Here is a 27,699-nt window from a genome sequence, read left to right as displayed (position 1 = left end):
TTAATCAATTTATCAGTCATTGTTTTTATCAATGTTTTTATATCATGCCTTTGTTGTTGTTATATCATGTTGTTATTGTTTATTTATTAATCAATTTATATATTATTTTCATATATATTTTACTAATTTTCTTTCATCTCTGACACTTATATTATAGAGAAAGGGTAAATAGCGATATTAAAATATTTCTTCTAATTAATTTATTTTCAATGTGCACGAATCTATGCACTGGGCCACTAGTATGTTAATAATAATGGAAACTGAGTGATGGATAGAGGGATTAGGTGGGAACTTTCTCTGTACTATCTACTCAGTTTTCTGTATACCTAAAACTGCTCTACAAAGAAAACCTATTAATTAAAAACGCACACACAACAACTATTGAAGCTATTCCACCTAAAGCCATTCACTCAGCAAATTTCTATATCAACAATGAGCAAAATGGTTCATTTATATCATGAATGGTGATTATGTCCAAAGATAATGATGATTGTAGATGAAGTATTTTGACATGACAAGTTCTTTACTGGCTCCAAACCCTGGATATAGAATACGAAGAGTCTTTATAAAGACCTACATTAATCTTTAAAGAGCAGCCTTCTCATTTGGTACCTTACACTTAGCTCTGTCAAATTCTGCATAGCTAAAGAATAGATTCAGAAGAAGATGTCCACTGTTCCGATAATGTAAAACAAACAGAACAGGTATCATAATAATACAGCAAAATGTCAGAGCACAAAAGAGCTAGAAGGAACCAAGGATACGACCCAGGTTAGCCCCCTCTTCTTAGGTAAGAAAAAAACGAGATACAAATATAAGTCCCTGTGACATGAAAGGCCTATGGAAAAGAATTATTCTGGTCAAATTATAGGAATACATGAGCTATTTCCCGAGCAACAGATTAATATTTAACCTGTGATCACTGTGAAGTTTATAGGCAATTGCATTTCCATTTTCATTTGGCTTCAAGAAAGTTCAGCACCAGATTTGTGGCCCGTTTCCAGCAGGTTTATAGGTTAAATCTTACTCCTGCCTAATCTTGCTTTCTGACTCATCTATGAAATTTTTTGACTTATTGCTCTCTTGCTGTATTGAATGTGAGACAGATGACCTTAAACAGTCCCTCTCCTGGCTCACTCTCTAATTCCCTTCCCTTCAGTTGGGGAGAAATATGTGGATTAGAAGAAAACATTTCAAAAATGCTGATCCAAGGGCGATTGTTTTAGAATGGTGCCATGCATCTTACATGACCCAGAGGGAGGTCTACCTGGCCCCGCCATCAGGAATTAGATCTTGTAAGGGGTGTTATCATCTCATAAGGAGTAAGATCAGAGTGATGCTAATTATGCAATAGTCATTCCTCCTGAAAGTAAACAAGTGTGCATGTACCCCCAGGTGACGCACAGGATGCTTATTGGGGTATAGAAACAAAACACTATAATTTTTATTGAGCTTTACAATATCAAAAATCAAAATCAAAACTGAGGTATCCTGTTACCTGTTTTCCTCACTTTACTGAAAATACAATAATTTGCATTTTCAAAGTTCCTTTTGAATATGAACTAACCTTTACAACACCTCAGGACACAGAAACTGTTATCTCCATTTTACAGTTGGAGAAGCTCTATTTTACAGATGCAGACACCAAGACCTCACACATCTGAGTTCCTCAAGAAGGTAGAATTGGGGACCCAGTCAGAAATGTGGCTTTTGTACTGCCACGTTGACGGGGAGGCTGCTGTACTGGTAAAGCACTGTGAAACATTTTTGTGTATTCCCAGCTACTTGACAAATGGAAATTAAAGTAATAGCTCTTGCATGCTTTGTAATATCCAAACTTACAGGCCATGACCTACCAGTTAAAAAATAATGCTACCACCAGATTTATGAAGCCTGTCTCCAAACTATGGAATAGAGTTTGTATTCCAACGCAGGTGAAAATGCTCGACTGTCTTCTATGCAAGACCAGTTTTAAGGAGGTCACGTGGCCATTAGGGGATCGACAGAGGCCTGCCAGCCCTCCTGGTTTTCATACACTGTCTCTTACTCATTTGCGGCTCTGCATTTATGTGGTAACAGATCATCAGGCACTCATGACAATATTTGGCAGTTCACAGTTCACAGAGGCACTGTGCTCTGAGTGATGGGGTTTACAATATCTACATGGCTATGATTATAAAACTGTGCATGGGCCAGGGAAAGAAAATAACCCAGCAGATTATATTTCAATGCACCCATTAGAGGATCAGCGTGAGACACCATCAGCAGTGGAGGAATTCATCAACTTCGTAGGCACCCAAGCAGTGTTAAAAGCTTTAACTTTACTAGAAATATAACAAGTAATAAAAACAGACAAGACCTGAAATGGTCTAATGGGCCTAGCACAAATGTGGCGGGAGATTAACAGCACTAAATTCTCAGGCGTGGAAACGTTCCCCCAACATTTGGTAAGCAGGTTCTTGAATTTGAGGGCCTTCGGTACAAATCTTCCTGTCAGCAGAAATGGGATCCTAGATGGTCAAACCGTCTTGGCTTTGCGTAGTCACATGGAGTTGATATTCTTAAAAACTGTTCAAGTTCTTACCTTACTGCATTTCACCTTAACGCATGCCGTACATCCTTTTCAATCCATTTGTCACTGTTTTATCTACCTATTGATGAAAATATCTGTGTTCGTACAGATCACACTCAGATCTAGGAGCATCTATTGGGGCCTCCGAGAGTATTTATTTATTTTATTTTATTTTATTACAACATGTTGGAGACATATAGAATGATATAAAAACAATATAATAAATTCCACCTCACTCACTATCCAACTAAAACATTATATTGTCAATACATTTGAAGCCCTCTCTAAACTCTTTCTCAGATGCATTCTACCCTTTACTCTCAGCCATAACCGTGGGGCTGAATTTGGGATTTATCATTCCTAATGCCCAGTTAATGTGCAGATAGTGAACAGCTCGTGTATAGACACTCTATATACTAAATGTGTATCTGTTAGCAATAGTTACTATTTTTTTTGCCTATTATTAAGATTTATAGAAATAGAATCATTTACGTGTACTATAGGTATACTTCTGCAACTTGCTTTTTTTTGTTCAACATTATTTTTGTAAGATGCATCCATGTTGATACCTGTGGATTGAGTTCATTTTCATTACTATATAACTTTGTACAGCAATACCATAATTTATTTATCCATTCCCCTAAAGATGTTTTCTATTAAACAGCTTGTGAATATTATATAAGCTACAAGCAAATTTCTGTCATTTTCAGTGTGCACTAATGTTATTGAAGAAATCATCATATGAATATTGGTGGGATGTGGTCCCTGAGGCAGATCCTGAAACATATGCACTGCCTGTTTTTGAATGTTTGTGGCTGTCATTTTTTTTTTGGGGGGGGGGGGACAATCATATAATACCTGCATGATAAGAATTATTATTTTATTATTGTTATTATTATATTTTGTTCTGAAATAGGTAGCCTATGTGTCTAAGGCCAGTGGCATTGCCTTATTCTTCTAAGTATTCTTAACACCAAATTTAGTGTCTTAATTATATCCATAAACATTCATAAATAATCTTCATTTGAGAATAGAATGGATGCTTTGTGGACACATTTCTATTGACCAAACATAACTATGGAGAGGGAAACTTCCTCTCCAGAGTATCAACTTTAACAAGTACAAAAGCATGACATATAAGGATAGATCAAAGACCGAGAGAAAAAGAATGCCGGTGAGTCCCATATGTAATCTGAATCCAGTGTTTTTCTAATATTTCAAACATGGGCAATTATGTTATTTTTTAATACTTTTGTATTATAAAAACTAACAGTGCTACTGCAATCTGCCTTCTCTTAGGTGTTTCAAAGTTAAAATTTAGGGTTTATTTTCAAGTAGCAAGGGAATAGTATATGTAAAAAACATTGAAGCAGAGGCAGAGAATAATTCTAATTCACAATAAATAACTTAAACAAGAGTGGTACAACTGATGCATAGCTACATAGCCATAAATGATTCCTGTCCAACAAGTCACTCGTTTAAAATAAAATGCATTTTCAATCAATAGGTGAAGTGCTCATTATCTTACAATGCCTCTGGGAGGACAAAGGGAAAAACCGAAAGCAAAAATCAGCAACCCATGGCATATATGATTGCTGCTACAATCCTTCTTCCCACATTAAAAAAAAAGATAATTTGTTTTCTTTTGTTTAAACAATTTTCGATTATAAAAATAAGACATGGTAATTTTGGAAAATTTCAACTATCCAAAAAATTACAAGTAAGAAAATAAAATTTAATACTAATCTTATTTTTCAGATATAACCATCATTAATATTTTAACATATCTTCATTCTTTATCTATGCATATGTGTATACATTTTTAATAAAACATGAACATGTTACAGAAATTATCACCTTTTCAACTTAGCAATATATTATGCATATTTTTTGTCAGCATTATTCTTCTTTATCCTCATTTTTAATAGCTCCATGTTATTCCATCATGTGGATGGGCCATAATTAGTTACTATGCCTCTATTTTGAACATTTGTTTCGAGTTTTTTACCCATATCAGCAATGATATAGTAAGCATTTTAATTATAAACCTTTGTATACATCCATGATTCATCTAGGATAAATTCTTAGAAATGCGATAGCTCAATCTAAAGCCACACACATATTTTTCTTATGTGCTGCCAAATTGCAGTCCAAAGAACTTGCACTGATTTTCACCTTGGCCACCACAGTTTGGGAATGCTCATTTTTTCAAACAATAATTTTAGTACATTGCTTTAGAGACCTCAAGTCTTCACTACTCCCTGTGTCTACACCCTTTGCTATGTGACTTTGCCATGGCCTCCTGCTGTGCCTGGGCATAATTCCCTGCTTCTGACTTTGACCGTGTGAACTTCCTCAATGGGATATTAACAGTAATGATGCATGGAGAGTCTTCAAAAGTGCTTTCCTGATTGGGCTTGCTCTCTTGCGCCTCTGCCATCACCATGAGATGACACTACCTAGGCTAGTCCACTGGTCTCAGGAAGAAGCTAAGAGACAAGCACAGCAAAACCACCCTCCATTCAGCCACAGAGTGTGTGACTGAGTCCAGCAGAGACCAGAAAGTCTACTCAATTGAGCCCAGTTGAGATTAGCCAACACCCAGCTGATCTAAAGACTTGTGAAAAGTAATAAATTATTATAGTTAGCCACTGAGTTCTAGGGGTAGCTTATTATGCAGCAATTGCTAACTGATATAGTTGCCAATGCGACTCTCCCCACAAACAACTAAAATTTAGATAGAAGTTTACAGATCACAAAGTATTTTCCTTATATACCCTTATTCACTATTAACATGATTTTATAGATCAGAAAATCAGAGTTCAGGAAGGTCGTAATTTACCCAAGTGCTCCCAGTTATTAAGTGCCAGAGTCAGGGTTCAAGTAGAGATCTTATGATCATGCCCTTTTCTCTATTTCAAACTTTTTTCTGTGAAGAACCAGATACTACATTATTTTAGATTTTGCAAGCTATACAGTCTCTTGTTGCAACAGCTCTACCATTGTATCACAAAAGCAGTCATAGACAATACCTAAATGAACGGGTGTGGTTGCACTCCAATAAAACTTTATTTACAAAGACCATCTTGGCCACCCCACAGGAAGTGTCTGGAAGTTGTACTTCAAGTCAATGGGTACAACTTCCCTCATCAGTGCTAATGCAGGTGCTGAAAGTTTGGCACTTTGGCTTCCAAAGCATACAGACTATTTATCTAAAATATATCTCTATATCTATGTCTCTAGCTATAGATGTAGATACATACACATATACATACGCCTAAATCCTGGTATATATCTCAGTCCTCTATCTATATTTATATCTATATTTATACATATATAGCTCAAGATTTCACAGGTTCAGAAGTGACAGCGATTCATTTTGTTCAATTTCATTTGAAAACTGAAGCTACCAGAGAACCACACAAAACAACACACACACACACACACACACACGCACACACACACACACACACAGCTACTGGTAATATACCTCCTTGAAAGCAATCACAGGTCGAAGGCCTATTGCTGCAAAGGAGATGATGGTTGAAAAAAATGTATAAACGGCTGCTGGTCAATCATGAAAATAGAAAATAACTGAGCAGAATCCATCAAAATAGGTGATGTGTGAAAATGAGAATTTCCTAACTTGGTTCACAAAGGGGCGATTTGAAATGAAAACCTATGAATGCATGAATGAATGAATGAGTGATTGAAGAGGTGCTCAGGGAGCTAATGTCAACCCAACTCGATCTCAGTAAAGGTTAATTGAGACAAGGCAGCTGTCTCATCCGCTGGGGGTGCCGCTCATATTGAGAGGCTTGGCAGCAACGATATTCTGCACAGTTTTAAAGGGATCAGAACCATTTTCAGTGATCTTCGGGTTTAAGCTGTAGGACTACATTGTGTAGAAAGGAACAAGGGGCTATGCTGAATTTTAGGATTGAGCCTTGTCTCTTTTATTTACTAGTTGTGTGTCTTTAAGGGAGTTTTTAGCTCCTACCTTAGGCTTTACTCAAGAATATGTGAAATGAACATAAGAATAGATGCTGCCTCATAGAATTCTTTTGCAGATTAAATGAGGCGATTCACTTACTATGCTTAGCTCCGTCCCTGGCCATATGAAGAAATTGATAAATTATTAGCTATACAGTGCTGGGTGCTAAGGATAAAACAGGATCTCTGCCCTTGAGAATCTCAGAGTCTAGTGGGAGACACACACCCATAAACAGGCCACAACAATAAAGTGTGAGACATACCATAACAAGAACATTTATGAGAAATCCTGGGAAGGCGGGGGAGAGAATGACAAATCCTCTGTATTGATAGTTAGAGGTTCTGTGTGCATGAATTTGTGCACATTGAAAGGAAATTAATTAGAAGAGAGAGAGAGAGAGAGAGAGAGAGAGAGAGAGAGAGAGTATTGTGAATGCTGTTGAGTCAATCTATATATATAAAAAGAGGTAATACACAAATTAGGCCAGGACACCATAACAGGTCACAACCAGACTGGAGGAGGTTGCGTGGGCAGGTGAGGCCTGGAGTGAAGATGGAGACAGACACAGGGGGTTCTGCTCGAGCCAGCGCGGCAGCTCCGCGGCCTGGAGCGGACACAGGCACAGGGGCAGGGGAGGCCGGGGGCTGGCTGAGCTGCCACACTGGCTGGGGCAGCCCTGGAGCGAACATAGGCAGGGGGGCAGGGGGGAACCTAGGGCGGAGGTACAGGTTATGGGCTGGATCCCCAGTGGGGGCTGTGCAGGAGGCAACTGATCAATAGTTCTCTCTCATCACTGATGTTTCTATGTCTCTCTCCCTCTCCCTTCCTCTCTGAAATAAATAAAAATATATTAAAAAAACGAAGAATCACAAGTGAGTGGAAGGAGAAGGCCCACCCCCCCTCACCAAATATGCTATTGTCAGAGTACTGCTGGGGGAATTCAACTTCCCTAAGGTAGAATGAAGAACAGGCCTCAGAGTCGTTCTACCAAGGGAAGGTGGGCTGGTGGCTATTCATGCACCAACTTGTGAAATTATTTTTTAAATTAAAAAATTTTTTGAAATTGAAATGCATTTGACATGGAACACTGTGTAAATGTAAAGTTGACTTGATGATTTACATATTATCATACAATTATCATTGTAGTGATAGCACCTCTATCACATAATTATCATTTTTGTTGTTGTGGGAATCAAGAGCCAGTCTCTTAGCAAGTTTAATGATACAACACAATATTGTTGTCTATATTCAGTAGGCTGCGCATTAGGTCCCTATCACATTTTTGTCTACTAGGTGTACCATTAAATAACAGCTCGTCTATTCCACCACTTTCCAGTCACTGGTAACCACCATTATATTCTGTTTTTATGGATTTGGCTTTTGTAGATTCCACATTGAAATGATATCGTACAGCATTTACCTCTCTATGATTTATCTCATTTAGCATAATGTCCTCAAGATCTATCTATGTTGTGAATTGCAGGATTTCCTTTGTTCTCATGGCCAAATAAAATTCTATTATACACACACATACATGCACATACATACATATATATGGATGTATATATAATCACATTTTCTTTATCCATTTACCCACTGACAGGCACTTCAACATTTCCCTATCTTTAATCCCTATTGTGAATACCGCTGTAATAAACATGGGAGTGCATATATCTCTCTGACAGGTTGTTTCCATTTCTTTTGGCTATATACTCAGAAGGGAAATTGCTGGATCACATGGTGAACTTCATTGATTGAAAGTTGTCCCTGAAGATGATAAAACACTCAGCTCTTCCAGGCTGCCCCACTCACAGGCTGAGTAAGCTCCCCTGGTTCTGGAAAAAGCTGCATGGCACAGAGCCTGAGACCATGGGCACTGAGGCAGGAAGCCATCTTTGTGTAGAAAATGCCCTCAGCTACAGGTGATATTGCAGATCCAGGTGACACTTGGAGATATGAGGCAGGGCATCAACAGTGTCTGCTGCTGCACGCTCAAAGCCTCTTATTTATTTACTAGTAGCCTGGTGCACGAATTTGTGCACATTGAAAGGAAATTAATTAGAAGAGATATTTTAATATCACTATTCACCCTTTCTCTATAAAGAAGTGTCAACCAAACTCACGATCCACAATGACAGATGGAAACACATGCGTGCTACTGGTGCCAGCGAGAGCTTTATATGTATTGTGCATGTGTGAGTCAACTTAGCCTTTTATAGATATAGAATAATTAGACCTGATTTAGCTAAACTTTTTTCATCCCAGTGAAGCACCCCAACTTCTCTTTCAGGTAATTGTCAGCAACACAGCAATAAATATCAACACAAAGCAGATTATTATGGTAGATCATGCAGGGAGAACAAAGGGTAAAATATCTAACAGCAACAGTGTTTGACTATACTGTATTTCACACAGTGAGAAAACCTGAAGTCATTTTCAAGGTCCACCATGTCTTACTTCTTTTCAGTCAGGTCAAGTTTCTAAGCTTTCTAAATCTCCATTTTCCGGCTAATTAAAATAGGATTCTACCAAGTCTCCTATCTACCTACTCCAGGACTTCTGTGAGGAAAAAATGAGATGAGGCATGGGAAAACGCTTCACAGACATTTGGTGAAAGTGTGAAATGTTTCCACCTGTGTTCCTGGGCTGAAGAAACTGCAAGGAGGCTAATCATTAGGGAGAGGAAGCCGGGCATTGCTTCGTGACATCATTACCCAGATGGACACTTAGCATATTAGCCTTTTATATATATAGATTATTTTTGTCTATATATTAGAAATAAAAATAGAATGCATAAAGGAGAATTTACAAATGACAATTAAATGTGGAGCATAATCTTTGATTAGATCCAAGATTTTAAAATGCCACTATAAAGGATATTAGGATGGTTTAAATGAAATAAATTAAATATGGTCAACCTATTAAGTAACATTATTGCATCAATATTAAATTTCTTGGGTATGATAATGATATTTTGCCTATTTAGAAGATGATCCTTGTTCTTAGGAGATTCATGCTGAAGGATTTATGGGTAAAGTGAAGTGATGTCTTCAACTTTCAATTGTTTCTGAAAAAAATGAAATACACATCATATGGAAAGCAAGAGATAAAGCAAATGTGGCAAATTTTAACAATTGGTGAGTCTGGGATAGGGTATACAAGTGTTTACCCTATGCTCTTCTTTAATAAATTTTATGTTGTCTTCACAATTTTTTTCAAAATAGAGTAAGGAAAGTTTAAACAGCAGAATGTGTTTCCTACAGGTACTGTGAAGGTGAGAACTCCTGGGAGAGCAATGTGCAGTGTGGCTGAGAGCAGACTTGGTCCAGGTTGCCTGAGCTCAACCTCAGACTCTCCCAGTAGCTAGCTGGGTGATCTTAGGCAAGGGATTGGGGTGCCTAAGATTCCTCACCTGCCACCCGGGACTAATAAAAATACCTTCTTGATGAGATTGTTGTGAGGATCATATGGGATAATGCATATACAGCACTGAGAACAGTGTCTGGCATATGGTAAATACCTAACCAATGTTATGTATCATCATCATCCATCATCATCATCATCATCATCCTCATTGCCACAAGTGACTATACATCCTAGTTTTCTACTGTTCTCTCAAAAGGGTCCCAACTTGGGGAATAGATACAATCATTCCAGCATTGTCTCATCAAAATGCTGGAGGGCTATTAAACAAAATTATGTAAGAACAGTGACACTTTCATAGCTGGTACTGTCAGTTCTCTTCTTCATCTTCCTTGAGCTCTCATTCCACCTGGGTCAGCAGCAAGACAGGGTGACACTAAGTAGCAGGCTGGGAGCCGCTGAGGAGATGAGAGCACAGTGGGGTTCAGCACCAGGCACAGCAAGTAGGGTGGATGCCCAACGAAAGTCAGAGAATAGAGGATCCAGCCATGAGGCAACAGGGCCTGGAAGGACCAAAGAAATGGGGGACCAATAGGTGGCTTCAGGCATGTGGAGAAGGAGGAAAGCAGTGGCTTAGTGCAATTGCTACCAGAGGTAAGAATTGGCCAAAGGGAAATAAGGCAGATGGTGCAGCAGGTGGGAAGCCCGAGCAGACCAGGAGAATGGTGATCCCTGTGTATTTAGGTTTCTAAGGCTCACATTCACCCTTCCTGGTGAAGGACCTTGTCCCTAAAGCTGGTCCGTGTAGTTCAGGGGCAGTGTGGTGAAGAGGAGAGCTCTCAAGTCAGGAGACCTAGACCTCTGTCCCAGCCCTGCTACTCACTTGATGAGAGACCTTTGGCAGATGACATTCAATCTCTAAGCCTTGGTTTCCGTATCTATAAAAATGAGGCACCAGTTCCCAGGTCCCATCTAACCCTGTAGAGACAGAGGGGTGTAAAGCACAGACTCTGGAATCAGACAGAGCTGGTTCCACTCCTCATGGGCAAATCACTCAACCCTTCTAAGCCTTGAGTTCCTCACCTGTTACATGGGGGAAATGCTCATCCTTACCTATAGGGATGCCATCAAAATTAAAAGAGGTAAAGCATCAGCAAAGTGCCTACCACAGAGGCACTTATAATATTGATTGGATTCAACTACAAATAACATAAATACTCTCAACTAGCAGTGACTTTAAAAGATGCAGTTGATTTCTCTCCAATGTTCAAGACGTCCACAGCTGCCAGCCCAGGGGTTATCCAGCATTCCCCGGTGCTGGGGACTCAGGGGCTGTACATCCTGTTACTCTCTGCTGAGTGGCTGCCTTTCCCAAGGTCACCAAAGGGTCTAGGATGGATACGGGGAAATGTTATCTTTATTTTGGGCAGCGGTCAGTTGAAAACCAGGAAATTTATAGATCTCTGTCCCAACCTTCACTAAGTATTAGTGATGGTATTTGCATCATTATTTGCACTGTATTGTGGTATTTTGTATATGTTTGCTTTTAATGGTATAATGATTCTACGGTGTAAGAGTTAAATGGCTCCAGAAGCTCAAATTGAAGAGATTAAAGAGAACTATCAAGGAGATTTTTATAAAAATGGATTCCTGCCCTGACCGGTTTTGCTCAGTGGATAGAGCATTGGCCTGCGGACTGAGGGGTCCCAGGTTCGATTCCGGTCAAGGGCATGTACCTTGGTTGCGGGCACATTCCCAGTAGGGGGTGTGCAGGAGGCACCTGATCGATGTTTCTCTCTCATCGATGTTTCTGACTCTCTATCCCTCTCCCTTCTTCTCTGTAAAAAAAATCAGTAAAATATATTTTAAAAAAATGGATTCCTATTAGAATTTTACTTTTACCCCAGACACTGGGAAGTTTAAGGATAAAGACAGAAGTGTCACTCTGGCATCTGATTTCATATTCACAACAATGTGGAAAAAGTGGATTATGGCATAAAATGATTATGAAACAATGGTTTGGTTGATGAACTAAAGATGATGTAGAAGAGAAATCAAGCAGCCATAAGGCTCTTAAATTTCTGGGAATAGTACATTTATTTTAATAGCATAAAATGGAAATCAATTCCAATTTCAAATAAAGAATATATGTATTGGAATTAAATGCTCTTAAAATGTTTACGCTACATTTTGACTCTAAAAGGAAGAGAAAATACTGAGAAGAGTATGTGATATAAGAAGCACTATATTAAAACACAGGAATCCATCCTTCAGTGTAGATTTTTAAAATTGGCATCATACGAGTGAATAAGACACATGCATTATAATAAACTAGACATTAGAAAACTGAGAAGTGAACAATAAAAATACATGGCTCTAAAGTTAACTGTTTAAAAATGGCAAAATATGGAAGATACATATCCAGATTCCCTTCTCCCAAGCCATGTTTAATGTTATCTGAAACTTTTCATTTGCTCAGATGGACATGAAAACCTAAACACAAAACTGAAACTCTGAGAGCCATAGTCTCCAGAGACACAGCAGGACCCTAAACTTTGTCCCTTTTGGACTTTGTAACCTTTATTCATTAGTAATTATTAGTCTGTTTGAACATTTCTTATCAGTCTTCTCTTCTGCATGATCTAAATACAACAAGAATGATTGTAGGAAACCGCTCCCTTCTGTACAGTCACCATCCCTCCTACACACCCACCTGGCAGGGTATTAACAGGCCAGTCAGGGAGCACAAGCAACACAGGGAGACATCAGCAAGATTAAATAGTGCCATCAGCCTCTGCAGCATGCTCCCCACTGTGCTGCTCCACACCCAGGCGCTTTTAAACCTAGATCTCCTAGGGATTTCTTGTGCAAAACTAACTCTTCTTCCTTGCATCCCATCAGAAATAGGATGTAGTATTTGAGAGGCAGAGACCCCAGCTAATTCCTTGATTTCAATAATTTTAAGCTCACCGCTTCAGCGGTGGCTCTTCCTCTACGGTGCTGGCAATAACCGGGGTTCAGTCCTAGGAAAGGAAGCTCACCCTTCTATTAGTCCCTAGTACCTCGCCATCCCTAGTGGGCCCCATAAACTGCCTACACAGGTAAATGGTCTCCTCACTAAATTGTCTCTGTGATCATATTTTTGAATGGTTCCTGTATCCTGCTGGGACAGTGACTGATACAGGCGTTTAATAAAAAATGGGTACAATCTATGTTTTTGAATGGAGGATTAAACAAAGAATATAGGTAAAGATTGGAACAGGGGCTGAGATGTAAGAACTCAACAAACATCAGCTATTATCATCTTGTTCTCCATCCATCTCTGAAATCTTAAGTTTTCTGACTTGCTTCCCACCTCAAACTAGAAATCAACCTTCAGCTCCCCTCTATCTCATGCCTACCTCCACTCCAAACCCCTCCCTGGCCCATGGTTTAAGACCCCAGTGTTCCAGATTATCCAGCAGGGAGACTGAACAAGATCAAACTTTTCTAAAAATAAACATATTCACACTGTTAAATAAAATCAATCAAAAAAATTACCCACAGAATTAGAAAATACATTGAGTGACCACATCATTAACTCTCACTCATGAATTATAGCTTTAGCATATGCATGCAACAGAGTAGTTTGTGGAGAAATAGATGAAAAACTAATTGTAAACCTCTTAACAAGAGCTTCAACCTCAGTAAATCATAAAGGGAGGAACAGACTGGGATAATAACACAGACTAGTAATGGTAAAAGCCATAAATTTCAGTTTGTCAGATTAATTGAAGAGACTCATAAAATACCAATAAAGTCCAGTTTTAGAAATAGTTATTAGATGTTTGAGGCTTTTCAGAAATGAATAAACAAATATAAAACTCATTTTGACAGGGTGTAAAATCTGACATAAAAAATAGTGAAGAAGTTTGGAACACTGTAGAGATATAGCACAAAAATAACTTTTAAAAAAGCAATGAATGAACGAATGTTTCAGTGAGATTATTTTCAAATATAAATTGCATGATTTTAGAGATAACTTTCATAGGGACCGTTTGGAACTGTGCCAGGCTAGGCTTGGTCAATAAAACAGAGATATCTCAAGCTGGGGAAGGAAGGGCTGGGCGCCTGCAACTGAAGGACTCGAGATAGTCACAGACCACTTCCCTGAACTCCCAGAAGAGTCTAGAAGCCATGAGCATCTAGGCAAAGTGAAACCATTGACTGCAATGCGGGATCTCAAAGAGGTCTACAAAACGCCACATAGGAGAAACTGCCATGTCTAATTTTCACTGACAAACTCTAACCCAGAACCACCCTGGGGAGGGGGTCCCCGGTAATGTAGTTCCCAGATTTCAGAGTGAGTGGTGATGAGCCAATAGCAGACATCACCAGAAGCACCACTAAATACTATCCTAGGTACTTTAAAACACTTTCATTAAATTCTAACAAGAATGATATGCAGTAAGTATATTTATTCCCATTTCACAGATAAGTAAACAGGAAATCAGAGACATGTAGTAACTTGTACATGGCCATACCAAGAAACAAGATTCACATATTCACACATAATATCCCCCTTCCATATATAAGTTATGAAAGATCATGCTCTTTTTATTTTAAGAATTTACCTAATTACCATCAACATAGGAGCTAACATTTTTTTACCGTATAAAATATATGATAATGGTAACATGGGTTAAGTTGAACATGTTTTGCAAATGAATGTTAATAATTTACCAAGTTCTCTTTTTTTCACATTAGCACCAACTGTGATTTCTACCCTGTGGTGCCTCAGAGTGCAAAATAAATCAAGCTCCCCTGAGTTGACTTAGTACTGAGTCCCACTGAAATAATGCCATGCTATTCAGTGGCTGTAAGGTGATTTGGCTCTTCCAATGGGGAAGAGTAATGAATAAAATTAGACCAACAGAAGTCAACCTTCAGGAAGTCTAAGGCTGGGAACGGGGGTGCGTGCTCTTAATCAGAGCCAGGTTTTGAATCCACCGGCTCACCACAAGGCCCAAGCTGAGCCCACTTAGGAACGGATTCAAACTCTGGGAATTGCCTCAGAATTTAACCAGTCTTCCAGGACCAGAATTGTTTCAAATAGTATGAACCTCCACAAATAGCTGCAACCCAGACATTCATTCTTAATTTGTGTATTTTCTGTATGAAGGAGATGTGGGGAAGAAAAAAGATGCCGATTTCTCCTTATATACACATAGATATGAGAGTGGAAATTTTAAAAAAAGCTAAATATAGATGACAAGCTGGCAGAAAAAAATGTATTAATACAAAGAAAAAAAGAGAGGTTGAGAGATGGAGGGTCAAGGAGACAGCAAAAGGCAATTTAATGGAAAGAAGGAGTACTAAATACTAAGTTAGAGGAGTGAAGAGTGTATGAGTCATGTTTAGAGAAGAATCTCAGAAAGGACGTAGTTGAAAATGATGTGAAGGTCTAGTTTAGGGATGAGTATATAGGTGTCAGAGGCCAAGTTAAGTTGAAGGCTACTAACAATGAAAAGTTTCAGGAATGGTATGTGTGGCCAGTGAATGTTGATGGTGAAGTAACTGAATTCTACTGTTAACCATGCATTCTGAATAGACAACCTTACCTCCAACTTCACACACACACACACACACACACACACACACACACACACACACACGAAAGCAATTAGGTAGGAACTTCCTTAAAAATCCTCCCCTTTGATATTCAGACTTTCCTCACATCACTTCATCTGTCCTTGCCTGTCTATTGTTTACTTAATCTAACCTTCACTCAACTTCTCTTAAGAACTTGCTGCATAAAAAGCACTCCAAACATGGTGAAGGTCCCAATGCAGACACCAAGCCTTGGAGAATGAGAGATTGAGAAACAAGGGAAATAAAAGCAGGGTGCAGAGCTTCAAGAGTGGCCCTGGGTGAGTAGCTACACCCAGCACTGCTGCCCAGAACTGACTGATGTGTGTTCCGTGCTTTAGGACTGGCTTTATTTACAGAATAGGGCCAGGGTGGATTTTTGTCTGCCTCGCTACTTAGAGCACCCCACCAGTCAGTATGCTAGCTAGAAACTGGATTCCTTTGTTCAAAATCTCAGTGAGCACTTTCTTTGTGCTAGACAATGTGCCAGGTCCTTGGGAATAGAAAATGAAATTATATGTGTGCTTGCCTCCCCTCTACTCCCTCCTCCATAATCAACATTTCTTCCTATTTCTTTCTCTGGCCTGCTGCCACATTATTTATATCTCTACGATTGTAGAGTTTATCACCGTCATTCTACATGACTATAGCAAGCAAAGTTAAATGTTAGACTCGCTCGCCTCAAGAGCCAAAGGCTTGGGGAGATGGATACTCCTATTTACTGTTGGCAGACCATAATTTGGCAATATGCATGAAGAACCCTAAAATGGTCCTAACCGGTTTGGCTCAGTGGATAGAGCATCGGCCTGCAGACTGAAGGGTCCCGGGTTCGATTCCAGTCAAGGGCATGCACCTTGGTTGCGGGGACATCCCCAGTAGGGAGTGTACAGGAGGCAGTTGATTGATGTTTTTCTCTCATTGATGTTTCTAACTCTCTATCCCTTGCCCTTCCTCTCTGTAAAAATTCAATAAAATATATTTTAAAAAGAACCCTGAAATGTTTATGAATTTTTACTCAGTAATCCCACTCCTAAGACTTTCTTCTATGAAAGTAATCAGATTGACATACGAGAGTTGTCATTTTAGTATTATGTATAATAGTAAAAAAAATTTAGAAATATTTTAAATGTGAACATTAATAAAATGAGTACACAAATCTTGGTGAATCCAAAAGATGAAAATCTATGCAGCCACGAAAAAAAATAATGTTTTCAAATAATGTTTAGTGACATAGGAAAATGTTCATGGTATCTTGTTCAGTATAAAATGTGGAAGCCACAACTATACAGATAGAAGTTAGCTTGGGGTAACAGAATTATAGGTTACTCTTATTTTCTTACATATTCATTTCTGTATTTTAAAAAATTTCTGCCTGAAAATATGTTACTTTTATAATCAAGTTAAGACAACCAATGTGTGTTATTTAAAAAGGATAGTAGTGGAGTATGTTTGTGTTGACTATTCTCTGTTTACCTTCCTAGATCCTTTGTCAGCACTACTCCCTGTCCCAGGAGAGGCCAACCTTCATGGACTGCATCACTCAGACTTCCCGTGGTTGCAAGTTGGATTTGACCAATAAAGACTCCGGCAGAAGAATGAACAATAGGAGAAAAGAGAAGTTGGGCTAACTGGTCTCCTGGCTACCAGGCACATTGGACAGTAGCTCTGCTACTTACCTGTAGGGACAGATCCTGTGGGACAACTCCCTCCCACATCTTCTTCAGGCCTCAGGCTAGTAGGCTCCTTGCTTGCTAATTTCTCAACACTAACCTTTGTTGGCTCCCATTACCCTGCCCACATCTGCAAATCATCCCCACATTAAAATATTTTCAATTAACCCTATGTGTGCACCATCTGTCTCCTGCCAGGCCCCTGACTGGGACAGTGTCTAAGGTGAGTATACAACAGCTGCAGGAATGTAGAGAGGGCGGAAGGAGCAGATGGCTCATGTTCAAAAGGCAGAGGTAGTTGCACAGTGGCCAGATCAGTGTCTGGGAAAAGCTAGGGAGAGCTGAGTCTGGATTGGAGTTGGAGATCTTTGCAAGAAAAGTGATGATGTTGCCCAAAAGTCAGGGTTCTGATGGGGTAAATAGAGTGTTGTGGAAGAAGATGAGCTTACAGCATCCCAAATACAGTATAAATTTTATGTTGGTAGTTTTGCAACTTCTAGTGGGAAATTTGGAGAGAGTGGGCTGATAGCTTCAGTTCACAGGACTTTGTACGTCTTATGGATGGGGAGGTGCATTCGTGGATGCAGCACCATTACCTTTTAAAAGTTGTTCCATGATTTGTTTGGAGTCAAAGCACAGCATTGCTAAGAGTATCTTGTCACCGTTCTAGTGCCGGGTGACTTTCCTTTCAGCCTCTGCTGCTTATTCCTGCTCAAATTGGGGGCCTCCTGCTGTATTGATTAGATAGTGAACCCTTGTTCTTCGCCAGTATCACTTTTACTTTCTGAACCAGACTTTGACATTTTGCCCTGGTGTTGGGCTGTCCTGGATCCATCTTGAACTGGCAACCCTTACAGACTCCTATCTGCCTCTAAGCAAAGGGCAGAGGACAGACACACCTGTATACATGGACTTCCTCAAATGCTGGACTTTGGCCTTAGAACCTGAGCCTTTAGGCAAAGTGATTTGAGCAATAAAACCTTACCTGTGCACAGTGTACTTTTTCCAAGAACTTTCAGCTCTATCTCATTTGAGTAGTCTGGATTTTTTCTATCAGGATGAAGGTCAGGGGAAAGGCAAGCCAAGAGGCTGAGAAACTGCCCCACAGCCAGATTCAATTCCCTTATTGTCCCCAAACTTGCCCTCATAAAGTCCTCAGAATGCACCTTAGGTAAACAACTCCCACCCTACCCTGTATGCTTCTTCCTCCACAGTCAACAGAAAGGCAGTTTGCCCAGAGGTGATTTCCAAGGCTTCTATAATTTAGGTCGTCACAGAGGCTGGATCTTAGTCTGTGTGTTTAGAATCTAGATAGAAATCCTTTCAGTGCCCCCAAATAATGAAGTCCTGGGGAACTGACTCAAACCAACCGAATTCACAAAAATTGAAGTATCAAACAAAATACATTGCTCTGCCTGGCCAGGATTGCTCAGTGGTTGAGTGTAGTCATGGTTCAACTCCCGGTCAGGGCACATGCCCGGGTTTGGGGCTCAAACTCCAGTGTGGGGCATGTAGGAGGCAGCTGATCGATTGATGATTCTCTCTCATCATTGATGTTTCTGTCTCTCTCTCCCTCTCTCTTTCTCTCTGAAATCAATATATATATATATTTTTAAAGCACTGCTCTAAAGTCTTTTATCTCATGTCAGTTATCATCACAATACTAAAAGGTCCACAGATTCTACTCTTAGTTCCCTTTAAGACAAGGAAACTAAAACAGAAAAGTTGAGTGAGTAACTTGCCCAAGATTCCACAGGTAGTAGTGACAGAGCCCAGGTTGGGACACAGCCATCCGGCAGCCTTAATGGACACACTGGGCTTCAAGGTGGCACTCAGATTGGACCTTCATGAAGTGGTATTTGGATCTCACATTTTCACCCTGAGGAAGACAGACGGAAATGTAACCTACAGTCAAGATTGCCTGGTGAATATTAAGCACAAACAAATGGGAATTAGGTTTTCTTAATGAAGGGCTCTTCAGCTAAGAGTGCTTGAAATATAAGTCTTTCTCCAGGGAGGAAAGCACCAGAGATGACTGGAATCTTCTAGTGAGGGCACCTCTTTCTCCATCAGTGTTGGGGATTGACAGGCCAAGTTGTTGGTCCCTTCTTTTTCCTCATTCTACCACTGAGAGAGTTTTCCTTCAACACATTCTTCTCTTCGATATGCTAAAGTCATTGTCTCACAGCTTTAAACATGCTAATTGCCAGGTTCCGGAAGCAGCCATTCTTTAACCTCTTGATTGAAACTTAATCTGGATGCTCATTAGCCAGCCCTTCACAAATTATGATTTTGGGTTTGCTTTTACTAACTCTGACCTCATGTTTTTGTTCTGAATTGCTTAGTTTAACTCAGACGTACTTTACTGTCATTCTTAAGTATCTTCAAAATTCCCTCCTTTCTAAAGCTGATTTGTGTGTGTGTGTGTGTGTGTCCTTTTTTTCCTAATGTTTGGGGACATTTTCTAAGTCAATATGATATAGTAGGCAGTTAGCAAGCAGAATAGGAACAATAGCCTAGGTACAAAAGGTCAGGGCGGAAAGCCCCAGGTGCCTACCAACTGACAATTGTAAGGTGGGGCCTCGCCTCCAGGATGACCTTGCCTACCTTAGCATATCTTGGTTTAGACCCTGATTCACTGGTCACTTGGTTCAGACCCTCTGCTGACCTTTCCTCCCCTGGCACTGTCCCTGGTCATGTGATAGACCCCCTTAGAGGAGTTATACCATTCCCATACAAGCCCTTGCACACCACTCCTTTAAGCATTAAGCCCTGGAGATAACATCTAGGCCTCAATTGTGTTTCAGCTCCAGGCCCAGAAAAGCAGCAAGACCAGGCAGAGTGACCCTATGGCTGACATCAAGACCACTTGGGATTATTAATGACAGCCTGCCTTGTTGCCAAGCAATCAGTAGAGACCAAGACCTGGAAGGGACACACCTGGGAAGCTGATGAATATTTTATTGAGATCCTCCTGGAGACCTCCAGATAAAGTTCCTTAAGGCAGAGGACTGAGAGTGGCTCTCTCTCATGTACTTTCCTTCACCTTTCTTCCCTCAAGGTGCATACCTTTGCTTTCTTTCACCTAAGCTCCAAGGCCCTTCTTTTGCCTCTGTAACTTGTTTCCTGAGCCCACACAGCCCACTGGCTCACTTCTACTGTGACTTTCTAAATAAACTTGTGCTTGTATTTGAGTCTTGACTCTGAATTCTTTCTTAGCCAAAACTCAAGGACCAAGGTCTATCATCTGGTGTTGTTTGCCATTAACAAATAGTCATCACAAGTGTCCCGCATTTGGAAATGGAAGAAGCATCTAGATCAGGGGTGGGCAAACTTTTTGACTCAAGGGCCACAATGGGTTCTTAAACTGGACTGGAGGGCTGGAACAAAAGCATTGATGGAGTGTTTGTGTGAACTAATATAAATTCAAAGTAAACATCATTACATAAAAGGGTACGGTCTTTTTTTTTTTTAGTTTTATTCATTTCAAACGGGCCAGGCCCGCGGGCCGTAGTTTGCCCATGGCTGATCTAGACCTTTGATGCATTATTTTATACTGATTGTGTTGCTCAAAGCACCCTGATGTTAACTGTCTAGAGGTGAAAGACGTTTTCTTGGAGATACTAGGGAGAGGTGAGATGATATTAAATATACTGGGCACCTCTGTACTGGACAACAACCTAGAAAGAGGCAGCATGACTTCTACTCCTGAGAAATCTTGAAAAGTGGCACATTTTAAAATGGAAAGTATGTTGATGTGAGGGCTCAAACTATTGAAAAGATCTTAAGAAAAGAAATCTAAAAGTAAGATTTGATTTTCCATATATTTTCTTCACTGATACCCACTATCAGTTTGTGCCTAAGAACACAAATTTGGGAAGCCAAGTTTCCAATTACCAGCCTCATAAACTTATATAAATTAATAAGTTTACAGGTTTTACAGCTATCTCATAAACTTATGCCATTCATAAGGTGCTCATAAATCTGATACTACATATTCCGTGACATGATCTAGCACCTGACTTTAGTTTAATGTTTAAAATATACTTAATATATAATAATATGATTTATGTAAAAATATATATGATAGCAACACTTAGGAAAAATAACAAAGGAAATGCCAAGTGGAATATAAAAATAGTCCTTTCAAGTCAGTGTTCTTATTCTAATGATAATACCAAGAGATGTTTTACATGAAAGCATGGTTACTCTGCACAACAAAAACTGACATCAGGAGAATAGGTAAAACATTTCAAGCATCCCTAGCAATTCTTAATAGTCTAGTAAAAGCCTATCTGCTTCAACAGCATCAAAGGGCTTCCTTATCTAGAGAAAGTCATGTGTTTTGAGGGTTCAAGTTACAACAAAAAGACTGGAAAACCTTTGTGCTTCAAGCAAACTTGCTCAGTGGGACCAACTCTAAATGGGTAAAATGTCAAGAAGGGAAGTCTATAGTCCACACCATTGCAAACCTTGAAGGTGCATTATTCATGGTGACTACTCTCTACTCTTTACTCTCCTCAACTCCAAGAGTTTCATTGGACTCCCTTGCCTTGTGCCTTCCTGTGGATTTGACCTATGAAATGCACCTGTAAGAGATCAGCTATGGGCCAATATCTGGTTGTGTATTTATTCCCCAGCTTCCTTCCTGTTAGTGTGAAACATAGATGGAAGCATGGAGGGCAGGAGAAAGGGACCCAATGATGGGTTTGGCGCTCTCTTTCTCTGTCACTCCTCTGGTTGTGTTTTCATGACTACAACTCCTTATAGTTCCAGTTCTCCTCTGGACAACCCCTCTCTCCGTGCTCCCAGCTTCTGCAGGGAAGTCCCTGCTATAGTTTTAGCTCCTGCCAGGCTGCCCAGCGTCTGGGTTCTGCTAACACTACCTCTTCCCTGCATCCAGCCAACCTTAGAGAAAGCAGCAGCTTCCTGCTGTGGCTAATCTCTCAGTTGCCTTGCCATTCCCTGTTTGACTTTTTAGCTTCTCCATCACAGTGTAATTAATTTCTTTTATTTAATGCCTTCTATTTGAGATAGGGTGTGCGTTCAGTTTGCTTGACTGGACCCCGAGTCACATGGTACTCCCCCACGTCCCAGGCATGGAATAGTAGAATAGTAGGACTGGGCATTAAGCAATCATAGTCCACTACTTCAGATAAACACATGTACATGTGGGAATATTCTATGACTATATACATATAGGATATTCCACTTGAATTTACTTTTATATTATTTACTCCAACATTCTTCTTTGGGATCCTTCCCAACTTTCAACTCTAATTCTTTGTACACGAAGATGTCAGAATAATGACCATCAAATGCTATTTTATGCATATTATTCCTTTGCTCAAGCATCTAGAGGATATTTCTTTGGTGAAGCAGATCCATGCTCCTTGGTCCAGCTATAACAGCTCTCTCTCAATCATCACCCTCCATCATTTCCTTCCTCCCATATCTTTATAACCTTATATCCTATGTTATGCTCCAATGAAGCCTATCTGTTTCAGTGAAACTGTCATGCTTGCCATTCTTAACATTCAATTTCCTGTTCTCTACCATTGTGTTTCCACGAGGGTAGTAGCACCCTTTCTTCTCACATCCTTCACACTGATAATACCTTGTACAGAATAAGAATAATGATTTGTAATTAATAATGCACCATCATATGGATGTGTAACTTCTCTGGGCCTCTCTCTTCTTAAATATTAGCATTTTCCAGGGATCTAGTCTAAGCCCCATTGCCTTTTTATTCTAAATTTCTTTTTTGGATGATACCTTCCATTCTGATGAGTTTAAATCCAAATGTATGACTCCTAAATTCATATACCTAGTCTTCAGACTCTCCTATGCTTCAGACTTGTGTTTGCAGCTAACTAAACACCTCTGCATGAGTGCCTTGCAGGCACAAGAACTCCAAATGTCCCAAACTGAACTTAATTTTCTTTCCCCACTCTCCCTACACCCCCTTTCCAAGATTCTCTAGCTTTAATTAATAATGTCGCCTCTCAACTAGAAACTGAGTCTTTCTTGATGCCTCCTAAAAGCTTGCCATTTTTGATCTGTCACGAATTCATCCTTCCTAGGTCCTTTAGGAGGCCATTCTTGTAGACAATCTCTTCAACTTATTCCCAGCCTCTTTCTCCTGGCTCCTTAATGCACAGACCAAACTGGTTTTCTCTTAATTCCTAAAACACACCAGTCTCAGGAATATTTGCAATTGCTGTTCCTTTTTCTCTAAGTTTTGCACAAAGTTTTTTTTCTCTTGCTCATTCAATCTAAACAGGTTCTCATTTCCCCCAATATTCCCTATCACACAGCCTGCAGTTAATACCCTTCATTACACCTTATCACAATCTGCAAACATTTTGTTCATTTGGTTAGTCTTTTATCATCTCTTTCTCACTAGAATCTAAGCTTTGTGATCACTGTATGCTCAACAGATTATAGGTATAGAGTAAGCACTGTGGGATAGAGATATGAATGATGGAAGGAATAAACTAAGCAGAGGCCTTGGTCTGTCTCCCAGATCCTCCGTATTCCACCATCCACAAATCTGATCATGTCACTGTCCTGCTTAAAGTCCTTTAGTGGTTTTCTATTTTCTGTAATAGTCATTCTAATACTTACAAAATCTTTTTGAGATTTACAATTGTAGCAAGAACAAGGGTTCAGAATCTTCAGTTTAAATTGGGAGTTCTGGAATAGATAGAAGAATGAACTCTTTACCATCACCTCTTGGCCCAATGAAAGTTCAAAGGCTTTTGCCAGTATAGATCCTTGTTTTAAATTCGGTTACGAGGCAGACAGGGAAGTAACGAAAGCACTGGACTACTAGTATAAACCAGGGTATCTGGGTCTTAATTTTTGCTGGTCACCTGACCTTTCCAGTGTTTCGTTAACTCAAACATAAAATGAGGAGATTGTATGAATAATCTCCAAGGCCCCCTTTAGCTCTGTAATTCTATGACTCTCAGGTACTAGACCACTATGTCTCAGGATTAGTTTTTGAGCATCAAAGTAAATGAAATGTGGACTGTAAAATATAATACAGGTTGTACTATTTGGGCTATGAGTGTGGTACCTTCATTATGGAGCCTGTTATACTTGGGCTTTAGAAATGGTTGATGAAAATGATGATACGTAGCTTCCAAGCATGATTTGATTTGTTCCTTTTTGCAAGTAATGTCAAGCCCAGTGAAAACAAGTGGCATTTAGAAATGGTAGTACATGGCATAAAAGGTGAAGGCGGGCAATATATTTTGCCTCCTTTGCATTGGGTACTTTTTGTATGTTACACCTTAAAATAAGCGTATCATCCCATTTCTTAAAGGAGCACAGTGACGCCTGCATAAGTAAGACTCCGGAGCTGGTAAGTGGCAGGAACATCGGTGTATCCAGCTCTAGTCTACTGGTTCTGCCTGAAATCCTTTTATATACTGATATCTAGTGCCAAATATCAGTTTTCTCTCTATCTCCAAGTCACTTCTCAAGTAAAGGGATATACATGAGCTGTAGAAGAAGAATGCATGAGCTTCGGGAAAGGGAGTAGAATTAAAAAGAGAACTCTTGATTGCAACCTCACCTCAGTCCAGCAGCTATCCTTGGATAACAGCTTGCTTGAGATTTTCCCTGATCATTGCTATTGGATGGCTTCTTAAATCTGTCATTGCAACCTAGTGGTGAGAGGACCTAGTGCTGTGCTGAGTAGGACCTAGTACTAGTGTTCGGTGCTCATTGGCCCTAATGTGCTTCAGAGAAGGAGATCACACAATGAGGAAAAAAGCATCCAGCTATTGGTCAACTCTTACTGCAACATCATTGGAACAGTTTCCTTGCTTATAGTTGGTTTGTTTATTTTTATTTTTTTAAGAGACACTCAGTTCATGATTCAAGTCCTTTTCAAGAAACGTAATCAAGGTAGGACATTAGAATTCATAGAGTGATCCAGTATAAGGAAGTCTAGCTGAATCATTATGGAGAGCTGTGAGTCTTACCTATAAAACAGGTGTAAATAAGGACCTTTCAAAAGGCTGATGATCCACAGAACTCTCTTCAGGAGGTAAAGCATTGTTATTGGTGTGTTTAGCTAAGCTACAGAAACAGTCAACACATGATGGCCATCAGGCATTTAGAGACAGATGTCTCAAGAAAAACTCATTCTTGCCAAATCCTTTGCTTTTAAAATGGAAGGAAAGAATTTAAAAAAATTATACTCATTTTTCTCTTTCTTATGATATCACTCTGACACCTATTTTCATAAGGAAGCTAAGAACATAATCTATTGCACTAATTGCTCCAAGGGTCTTAGAAAGAAGATTATCTCCAATTCAATTAATTTTGTGATAAATAATGCTTGTTATACATAATTCATTGAAGAGTAAAAATATTTTGTCTTAATAGTGCAAATAATCAGAATGAATGACTGGTTGATTATATACTAAGAATTGCCAACTTCATTCACTACCATATACCTAACAGCCCCTGACAATTCCGTTAGAATTTTTATAAGGCAGAGCTGTCTAATAATATTGGTATTATTGGTCTCTGCAGAACACATTTTCACTGGCTACTCCAAAGCTTGCTAAACTGTTGGATAACAAATGGGAAAATATCACACCACAGGCAATATTTACCCATCCAACAGGCAAAGCACGAAAATGGAACCCAGGCCTAGAATCTTCTAGTGTTACTCAATCAAGGCAAATTATTCATTGTCTTCTGCCCAGGAGGCCCCATGGGACAGGAAATATTGATTTAGGAATTTGCTGGGCATGAATGTCTTTGTGTTGCAACTATGTTCTTTTATATAACTTCTTAATACTAGTATATTGTAAAATGTTTCTATTCATGCTGTGATAAGCTGAATAAGAAATTAAGTCTGGCTATTTAATAAACATGAAATGTAAACACTAAACTTTTTATAATTACTAACTTGGGGATCATTAAAGTTCACTCCATGGTGTGCAGGATTGCACAATGCATTGTTTATATCCATGCCTGGCTTCATCTCTTCATTCATCTCAGAACCTTACAACCTCTGCTTGTATCTCACAATTTCAGTCTTTCTGCGAATGGAATTTGCAGAGTCTGTGTATTCTACATGGTTCACTCAGGGCTTCTCAAAGCCAGGACATTCTCAAAGTCAGGGCCATAGGTATTGGTGAGGGGCTGAAGCTGGGCCAAGAGGAAGTTTGTGGAATGAAGAAGAGCAGGAGCTATTCATTACCTGAGCAGAAGAGGAGGATTCTGGAGCAATTGAAAAGCCATGAAGCATATAGAATGGCAACATACAAAGTTATTTCATCAGCTAAAAATTTGCTCCATATAATTTTATGTCCTAATAATATCTGATATGAAAAGTAAGGGCCATACATGAATGCACAGCATTAGCATTTACTTATTTGTTTGTTTGCTCTTCTCACTTGGTACTTCCCATGTAAAATCAGCATAGCAGTTCCTGAAGACTCTGCAGTCAGGCCTGGGTTCTAATCCAGCCTCTGCTACTTTCTAAGAGTGTGATCTTAACCTCCCTTGGCCTCAGTTCCTCATGTCTAAAAGCAAAATAAAATTATCTCTCTCTTGTAAGATCATTGTAAAGGAAAACCATAGACACATAATATATGATGCATTTGTGTATATATGTATATATGTAAACATATATATCTTTATATATGTATTTTATATTCACTGAAAACAGTGCCTGGCAGATATCTAAATCAATAGTGTTCAATAGAATTATCAAATTCATTGTTGTTTTATAGTTTCTACTTAACTTCCCACATCTGTAGGCCTTGTCTTCCCTCCTCTCTATGAGCTCCTTGAGAGTTGGGAAGCGATCATATTTCGTGGTGGCTACATGTTTTCTGTAAACCCATTTGTTGAGGGTTTACTCTCTCCCCTTTCTCAGGTCGATATGATTTAGTGGCAGGTGAACCAGGTCTGGCCAATCACTGTTGCCTTCATCTCACCAGAGGGAGGGTGTGGACTCAAGCTTGGATATGCAAGTCCTCACCACAGAAAGGGTTCGTGACGTCTGAGATGGCTGGCTTTGAGGCTGGGCATCTTTGTCTCCTTTGGGAGATCTTGCCTGAGAACAAAAACAACACCAAGATGCACAGAGCGTCTGGTTCCATTTTCTTGTTTTGCCTGTTGGATGGAGAGAGGAGGCCCCTCAGGACATCGGTTTTGGGTTTCAATCTTGCCTCAAAAGAGTGCTCTTGGATCTTCTGATTTTAGAAGGAAATACATTCTGTCTTGAGTTTATTTAAATTAGTTTGTATTGTATTTGCTACCAAATTATACTAATATATTTTCTTAAAATCAACTTGATCTGCATGATCCTCTTTGATGCCATTGACTACCTATAAGGCCCTGCATACCTTTAAGACAACATATATATATATATATGTGTGTGTGTGTGTGTATATATATATATATATATATATATATATATACATATATATATAATTTAT

At 39.4% G+C, this 27,699-nt stretch overlaps 1 long non-coding RNA gene across 2 annotated transcripts in view; it reads right to left on the bottom strand.

Moving 5' to 3' along the window:
- LOC106727472 overlaps positions 1-27,699 on the bottom strand; it is a 41,978-nt gene that overhangs the window by 13,201 nt on the left and 1,078 nt on the right. Inside the window, exon 1 of one of the 2 annotated variants that reach the window (XR_001363680.1) lies at positions 3,065-3,080. The exons of the other annotated variant lie outside the window; for it this stretch is intronic. This is a non-coding gene — a long non-coding RNA (uncharacterized LOC106727472). Of the gene's footprint in view, positions 1-3,064; positions 3,081-27,699 lie in introns of those variants that run through there. 2 annotated transcript variants of the gene reach the window in all.

Source organism: Myotis brandtii, unplaced genomic scaffold (assembly GCF_000412655.1).
Source record: "Myotis brandtii unplaced genomic scaffold, ASM41265v1 scaffold43, whole genome shotgun sequence".
Lineage (NCBI taxonomy): Eukaryota > Metazoa > Chordata > Mammalia > Chiroptera > Vespertilionidae > Myotis > Myotis brandtii.
This window is presented reverse-complemented; position numbering and strand designations above follow the sequence as displayed.